Source organism: Maniola jurtina, chromosome 16 (assembly GCF_905333055.1).
Source record: "Maniola jurtina chromosome 16, ilManJurt1.1, whole genome shotgun sequence".
Taxonomy (NCBI): Eukaryota; Metazoa; Arthropoda; class Insecta; order Lepidoptera; family Nymphalidae; genus Maniola; species Maniola jurtina.
The window spans coordinates 910,843-919,507 of NC_060044.1; positions in this window are offsets into that span (position 1 = coordinate 910,843).

The window sequence follows — 8,665 nt, forward strand, 5'->3', positions numbered from 1 at the left end:
ATACTTGAACGAAAAAAAAAATTTAAAGCATTATTTTTTCATAATTTCCCTAACAAATTAGAGCTTAAATGTAATTATTTATTTCATATTATCTATTTAAGTGAATCAATCAATCAATCAGTCCACTGCTGGACATAGGCCTTCCCAAGGCTCTTGGGACGTGAATAAAGTGTACCAATAAAGGACATATTTTGAATTATATTAATAAAATATAAATGCAAAAGTGTGTCTGTTGCCTTTTCACAGCCCATTTGTTGAACCGATTTTGATGTTTGTTACATAAATAGGTTACATCGCGGAGAGGGACATGCTCTTCATTGCGGAAAATCAAAGTCCCCACAGGATTTTTAAAAATCTCAACCTACGCGGTACCTATAGTTCTCGACAGGTCGACATGGCAATAAGGGTGGGGACACCCCGCACACTAACACAGCCCCCACGCTAATCCGGTGTGCGGGGCGTCCCCCCGCCTCATACCCCGATAGCCATCTCGACTTGTCGCGTACTACTTCTTCAATAAATAGTAAAATGTCAAATAAATGAAAAGGTATGACGGTTAGGTTTTCTTTGTTTCAAACTATTTACTAATAACTACAAATAAAAATACCAACACACATGAAAGTAATGTCAGATACACTCGAATTTTCGGTTCACATCATTAGAACAAGCGAAGCGAGGGAGCATGAAGTACTTCAAAGAAGCTGTTTTGTGCCTCTTCGTAATCCGAAAGTAAGTCAACCGAAATCTTGTGTATTTCTTATACTGGCTTCCCACGGTGCGTGATGCTGGGAGTTATCACGCACGACCAACGATAGCCACGCACCGCACACAAGGCTCTTCCAACCGTGCGTGTCAGGCTGCGTAGTCTCGAGATTCGAAGCTATTTTTGTCATTCCAAAATACAGGGCAAAGACATTTCGAACCAGTGGTAGATGCATTTGACGATTTGACGATCAAAAGTACTTGTAAGAGTTTAATTGAATAAAAAGTTGTTTATTTATTGATACATTGTGAAAAAGAAGCGCATAACTAAGCAATAACAATAATGATGATGACGTCCTCCCGACCGAATTTTGGTTACGGTGGATTACTCAACAGAGATTAGTCGATTGCGCAGGAGATATTAAAGTGCACAAAAGTGTGCGCATTCACAAGTGCACTCTCTATTCCCTCACTCTTATAGCCCAATGGGACGGGAATCCGACACGATCGCTGAGAGATCAGGTGCAGGACCGACGGCTTCCGCTTCCACAATATGTGCTCTAATAACTATAAAGTGAAAAAAAAAAATATATTGTTTGTTGGCGGTAGCGCAGGTTTATTTTGATACAGATTTAGAAATCTGCAATAAGTTCGTTCTTTCACTTCATTATTCATAAAAGCCGAACAAGAAAACTCCACGGTACGTATGCACGGCTCTCAGCAAAATGAACAGGTTACTAACTACCTCGCACCGCATTTTTGAAGTTATCGACTCTCCACGGATCAGACACACCTTCGCATACGCGTCAGTACGGGCTGACCCGCGTTCGTCCGCAATACAACGCACCGTGGGAAGCCGGTATTAGTAGATAGAACTCACAAAAGAAAGCGGCACTTTGAATTGACGTTTGCCTAAAGAGAAAACATCTCCTGTTTTCTTTAAGTGTCACGTCTACTCAAAAGCGTGTTTGTTTTTGTTCTAAAACAGTGGAAGAAATGGAGCCTCCTCCATAAGAAAAAAAGCGTACCAAATGCTACAACGTTCTCTTAAAATCGGTTACCCAGTCTTCTGTAAAGGTAATATTTTCGGTTCATAAATAGTTGAAACATAAGTGTAAATTAAAAATTTATAACACCCCCGACAAGTGAAGGTTACAGTAACTAGAAAAAAGATTTGGATCAGGGGTTAAAAATGCACATAATGACATAACTTTGAATAGCATCCAAACCCAGACCCCACAAGTAGGAGACCACTAAACCACTACCACCGTAAAACCAAAACTACTATTATGCAATTCATGGAAAGGGATCACTCGGCACGGCCCTCAGCTGTAGGGAATTAGACGCAGAGAGAAAACACTTGAGATTAAATAAATAAATACTTATCCGTTTTATTCAGCCGAAGATAGAATAACGGATTAAACAAAGATGGAATACCATAAGCCTCTGGAAAACCAAGAAGCCAATTATACTTCCTTGGTTGGTTGGAACAAATAAATGCATAAAGTAAAGAGTACAAGTGTAAATTAAAAATTTATAACACCCCCGACAAGTGAAGGTTGCAGTAACTAAAAAGCTGATAACTTTCAAACGGCTGAACCGATTTGCTTGGACTATAGCTAAGAACACTCTCGATCAAGCCACCTTTCAAACAAAAAAAAACTAAATTAAAATCGGTTCATTAGTTTAAGAGCTACGATGCCACAGACAGATATACAGATACACACGCCGAACTTATAACACCCCTCTTTTTGGGTCGGGGGTTAATAAATAAATAAAAATCATAAAAGTGTTTTTTTGTCTTAACAAAGTAAAAATAATTGTAAGAAAAACTATAGGATTTTGTTGCCCCATCAAGCAAGTGTCACAGTCCCCGCAGACGTGTCTGACCTCGCTGTAAGAACAGGCACAAGAACAAGACAAGCAGTGGAGCGTCGTCGCACAAACAGTCCCAGGTGCGCGCCGTTCCACGCCAGCGACTCGCCCCTTTGATTTTCCACTTTCTGCTAATCGCTACAAGTAAACCTAACTGCATAAATTCTACAATTATCCGCTTGAAGGCGTTTCAAAATATTTTCTTTGTGGGATCTGGGTTCTGTCTGTCTATCTATCTGTTTCTCTGTCAAGACCCTTTTTCTCAGGAACGCCTGGAGGTGTCAAGTTGAAATGTCAAATGTATATTAATCAATACAAGTATAAATTAAAAATTTATATAACACCCCCGACAAGTGAAGGTTACAGTAACTAGAAAAGAGCTGATAACTTTCAAACGGCTGAACTGATTTTCTTCGATTATAGCTAAGGACACTCTCGATCAAGCCACCTTTCAAACAAAAAAAAACTAAATTAAAATCGTTTCATTAGTTTAGGAGCTACGATGCCACAGACATACACAGATACATACGTCAAACTTATAACACCTCTCTTTTTGGGTCGGGGGTTAAAATTAGGTTTTAGTGAGTGATATTTTCTATGATAACAGGGCAGCTGGGCCGAACCACAGATACTGTAGGTATGTATGTATATGGGTAAATCTAATAATAGACGCTGGGCCCGCCCCTGCAGAACTGCTCAGATATTGATTGACGTATTATATGAAAAGGAATGTGGCCTCCCTAATTATCCATTGTGGAATTTTCAGCATATTACTCGACTATGACCGAGCAAATGGAGGCGTATTTATTATATTTTATAAGAAACGTCTCTTAATGCCTTACACCACCTCATATAATATTTTTAGGGTTCCGTACCTCAAAAGGAAAAACGGAACCCTTATAGGATCACTTTGTTGTCTGTCCGTCTGTTGTGTCTGTCAAGAAAACATATGGGGTACTTCCCGTTGACCTATAGAATCATGGCAGGTAGGTAGGTCTTATAGCACAAGTAAAGGAAAAATCCGACGCCCTCTGGTTATTAATAGTGCCGGATTAGTGAGACTCTACTGTATACTAGACTAACCAGAAAAGTTAACGTAATACATAGGTACTGAAATCCGCAGTATTACCTATAGTAAAACAAATATCTAGATTGTATAGAAAAGGATAATTTAGAAACGGGTTTCCAAAGTTCCACTTCTCAAACAATGTGGGGTTGCGAAGCTCGGATCGTTTCCGAAGTTTGGGAAGCTGAATTGAATTTTTAAACTGTTCCCGAATTCTTGAATCTTGTATAACCTACATTATTTACATCTACCTACTTTACAGTTTTTAGGGATCCGTCATACCCAAAGAGAGCCAATTGGATTCTTTACTTAGCTTCCGCTATCCTTTCGTCTCTCTGTCCATCCGTTTGTCTGTCAGCGTGCTGTATTTCATTAACCGTGATAGATAGAGAGTTGAAATGTTCAGAGTGTGCATTTGTATTGCCGCTATGATAACAAATATAAAATCAAAAACCCAATATGGTGAATTTCAAAATGCAAAATGATAAAAAATTAAAAGTACATTGTGTTGTATCTCGTACGATGGTACAAAACCGAAATGTATTCGAAAATGTATAGAGTATATATATGTAGTCGAAATGTATAGAGCTCACTTTGACTTTGCTTAGACTTAAGTTTCAGTTAAAACGAGACAGATTTATGGCAGCGGTATAACGCTGTCTCGTTTTAACAGTGTCTAAAGTCTGAGTTAAGTCAAAGTGCACTCTATAGATTTCAGCCTTAGTGTGCGAGTCCAAACTTAGGGTTCCCTAACGGTCGTGACTTGTGGCTTAGCTAAGCAGAGATAACTTTGGGAAATTGCTAGAGTTCTTGCTCCGAATATGATTAGGCAAGACAGTGTACCAAACGTCTCAGCCACTAGATTTCAAATTATCCACACAATGTGCTCGCAGACGTCTGGAATCTCAAAGGACGCCTGTTTGCATTCTAAGTTATGAGACTAGCTGTTGTCTGCGACTACGTTTGCGTGAAATTTCTGTTTTCTCGTGCGATTGTGATATTTTCTGATTTTTAGGGTTCTGTATTTCAAAAGGAAATAGAAATCCATCTAAGATCACTTTCTCGTTTGTCTGTCCATCTGTATGTCGTGCCTGTCAAGAAAAACCTATATAAACCTATATATACCTATGCCGTTTTTCCAGCTTTTCACAGCGCAACAATTTAACCGACTTTGATGTATGGTAGGTTAGTTAGCTTACATCCCGATGAAGGACATAGGCTACTTTTAACAATATCCCGGAATTTTGTTCATCTTTAAGAAGCTAATGAAAAAAAAATCCCGGTATATCAAATAGTTCCCACGGGATTCTTAAAGGCCCATCCGTATGATATCCATATGAAAGGTACTGAGGTAGCTTGCAACCCGAAAACTGGTATAGAAAACTTTTTATCCCGGAAAATCAAAGAGTTCCCACGGGATTTTTAAAGAACCTGAACCCACGCGGACGAAGTCGCAGGCATCATCTACTAGATTGTAATAATAATAACTGAGTTTGTTGTGGCCTCTTCTCAGACTTAGGCGCGTTTGGAACCCTCGTAGCCTTAGTTTTAGGTTTATGTAATTAACTATCACCACTATATTATCATCTTTCAAATATATAACAAATCAGACAAATAAAAGGTGTACAATATTATAGTACCTATTTTGAATAAATGATTTTGACTTTGACTTTGACTAACCAGCTTACAAAGGTAGTAGGTACGGATATCAATTATGCCGAGATAAAATATGAAAACGATATTTTTACCTCAAATCTTTGGCCAAAGGAGTAGGTAGGTACCCTTATTTATTTGATCAGACCTTTTAACATTACCTTGAATAATGAAGAAGATTCGTAATAATATTACCGTTCTTTTCTATCAATGTTAGCTTATTACTAGACTACTAATAGATAATATACTTAGGTACAAGGTTTGGTCCTGGGCAAGCAAGTTTATTTTTAGGGTTCCGTACTTCAAAAGGAAAATCGGAACCCTTATAGGATCAGTTTGTTGTCGTCTGTCCGTCTGTCGTGTCTGTTAAGAAAACCTATACGGTACCTACTTCCTATATTGACCTAGAATACTGAAATTTGGCAGGTGGGTAGATCTTATAGCACAAGTACTTAAAAAGTACTTAGTAAAATTAAGAGCGTCACCTCGCCAACAAATTGGCCCACCAGTTTGACGAGAGCGAGAGTGTAAGAGCCCTGTAAAATTAATTAGAATAAATAAATTAAAAAAAAAACTTAAAGGAAAAATCCCAAAACCGCGAATTTGTGGTTAGGTACATCACAAAAAAATTAAAATGTGTTAAAAAAAGAATATTTACTAAATCTCATAAAGATGGCGCAGTCCGTCATTGACTTGCAGTGTTCTACATAAAAGTGTTAGGTATAATATCTTGTACGATGTTACGGAACCCTTCCTGTGCAAATCCGACTCGCAACTGACCGATGTTTTACATTTAACTTTATTGCCGACAATATAGATGAATCGTCGACGCATCCGAAGCGCAAAAGGTTCGCAAGTGCCATTCGTCAGTCTCGCTTCATTCCGGACCGTTGAGTTCATCGGATGATTTTACGCTGACTGAACAATATGTCCCTTTTAGGTGCTGCTGGACACATATAGCAAAATTCCGCGAACAAATAATGCATAAAGGGGTGTTATAAAAATTTATAACACCCCCGACAAGTGAAGGTTACAGTAACTAGAAAAGATCTGATAACTTTCAAACGGCTGAACCGATTTTCTTGGATTATATTGCTAAGAACACTCTCGATCAAGCCACCTTTCAAACAAAAAAAACTAAATTAAAATCGGTTCATTGGTTTAGGAGCTACGATGCCACAGACAGATACACAGATGTACGTCAAACTTATAACACCCCGCTTTTTGGGTCGGGGGTTAAAAACTACAATATTCTTTCAATAAATCAATCAATCAATCAGTCAGCCTGTTTGCGTTCACTGCTGGACATAGGCGCGCCACCACACACAATCTTCCGCCTTCCTCATCCACCCACTTCCCACTATCCTTTTAAGGTCGTCAGTCCAGCGGGTCGGAGGTCGTCCCACACTATATTCTAATTCTTTATTGTACACCAAAATTTACATAGAGATGTAGTTATAAGGACATAGATTTTTGTACAATAGGCGGCCTTATCGCTAAAATAGCGATCTCTTCCAGGCAACCACGTATGATGAAAAATTATTATTTCTTGCTAAGCAGCAATTTGAAATACCTATACGTTCTGTGAAAATTTCAACTCTTTACCTATTACGATTCATGAGATACAGACCGCTGACAGACAGACAGACGTATCCGTCTGTCAGCCAGTCAGGACAGTGGAGCCTTAGTAATAGGGTTCCTTCTACTTGGCCGGCTTTAGGTATGGAACCCTAAGAAAGAGCCCTGAAAAATAATTCGCGCAAAAATGAAAGGTACGTGAACATAGAATAGGATAGAACGATGAAGTCGTTTTTATCAGTTGAGGTGGAAAATGAAATGGGCAAAGTCAGTGACGCGAATCACGCACCTGGTGAAGTAGTCCTTCTTTGTGTCTCGAATCATCTACCGCTTCACTTGATGCTAAGAAAACTGGTAATATTTCAGGAGAAAAGTTCTTAGGTTTTTAATTCGATGTAAGGTCTTGGGCTAACTTGATCACGTAGAGAAACTCCAAGCAAAGCTAATGATTTTAAGCGTATTGCGTGGTTTAACGACATACGCATCACCACTTATCATCAGGTAAGATCGCAGCCAAAGGCATACTTGTAATGGTTTTTTTTTTATCCGTCCACCAGCCAGTCCTAGACGCCATTCGACAACTTTGTTACCCCAATATCTTATTAGCTTAGCGACTTATGTACACCTTAATTAACCCCCGACCCAAAAAGAGGGGTGTTATAAGTTTGATGTGTGTATCTGTGTACCTGTCTGTGGCATCGAAGCTCCTAAGCTGATGAACCGATTTTAATTTAGTTTTTTTTCTTTGAAAGGTGACTTGATCGAAAGTGTTTTTAGCTATAATCCAAAAAAATCGGTTCAGCCGTTTGAAAATTATCAGCTCTTTTCTAGTTACTGTTACCTTCACTTGTCGGGGGTGTTATAAATTTTTAATTTACACTTGTAAGTAAATAAAATTTATGTGCTTATGTACCCAATATCTTATTAGCTTAGCGACTTACGTACACCTTAATAAGTCAATAATTTATAGGCTTACGTACCAATAATATTATATTAAGATTTGTTTGTCTATATAAATCTTATCGTCCCACAAAATCGGCTATAAAAAGTTCAAGATTCGACATTCGACTGGCAGGTATGTTCGCGTGCGTAAGGAATTGTAAAAGAAGTCGGGAGCTTTGCGTGATTTATAGGGATTCGATAAAGGTAAGGCTCAGGAGACGGCTTGGAAATATATTCGAGTGTTGTGATGTACTGAAACATTTTATTTTCAAGCCTCCAGCTCACCGGATTAACGGAAAATGGATTTTCGAAAGGTCATAGTTGCAAACCTATCGACTTGTGGTTTTTATCCGTGTGCTTAGTATGAGAGTTTATGTCTCACCAACGTTGATGGGATTCGAACATCGAAACATACCGAAACGTAACAAAATAAAAATAAACCTACGATTCAAAGTCAAAGTCAAATACATTTATTTCAAACTAGCGTAGTACTTATTACAATTTTCGTAGGAATTTCTATTTTTTTGAAAATAAAATATAACTTATGTTACTCAGGAATAATATGGCTTTCTACTGGTGAAAGAATTTGCAAAATTGGTTCAGTAGTTTCAGAGATTATCCCCTTCAAACCAGCTTACAAACTTTACCTCTTTATATTATAATAACTAGCTGATGCCCGCGACTTCGTCCGCGTGGATTTACATTTTTCAAAATCCCGCGGTAACTCTTTGATTTTCCGGGATAAAACGTAGCTTATGTGTTAATCCAGGGTATAATCTATCTCCATTCCAAATTTCAGCCAAATCCGTTGAGTAATTTTTGCATGATTGAGTAATAAACATCCAAACA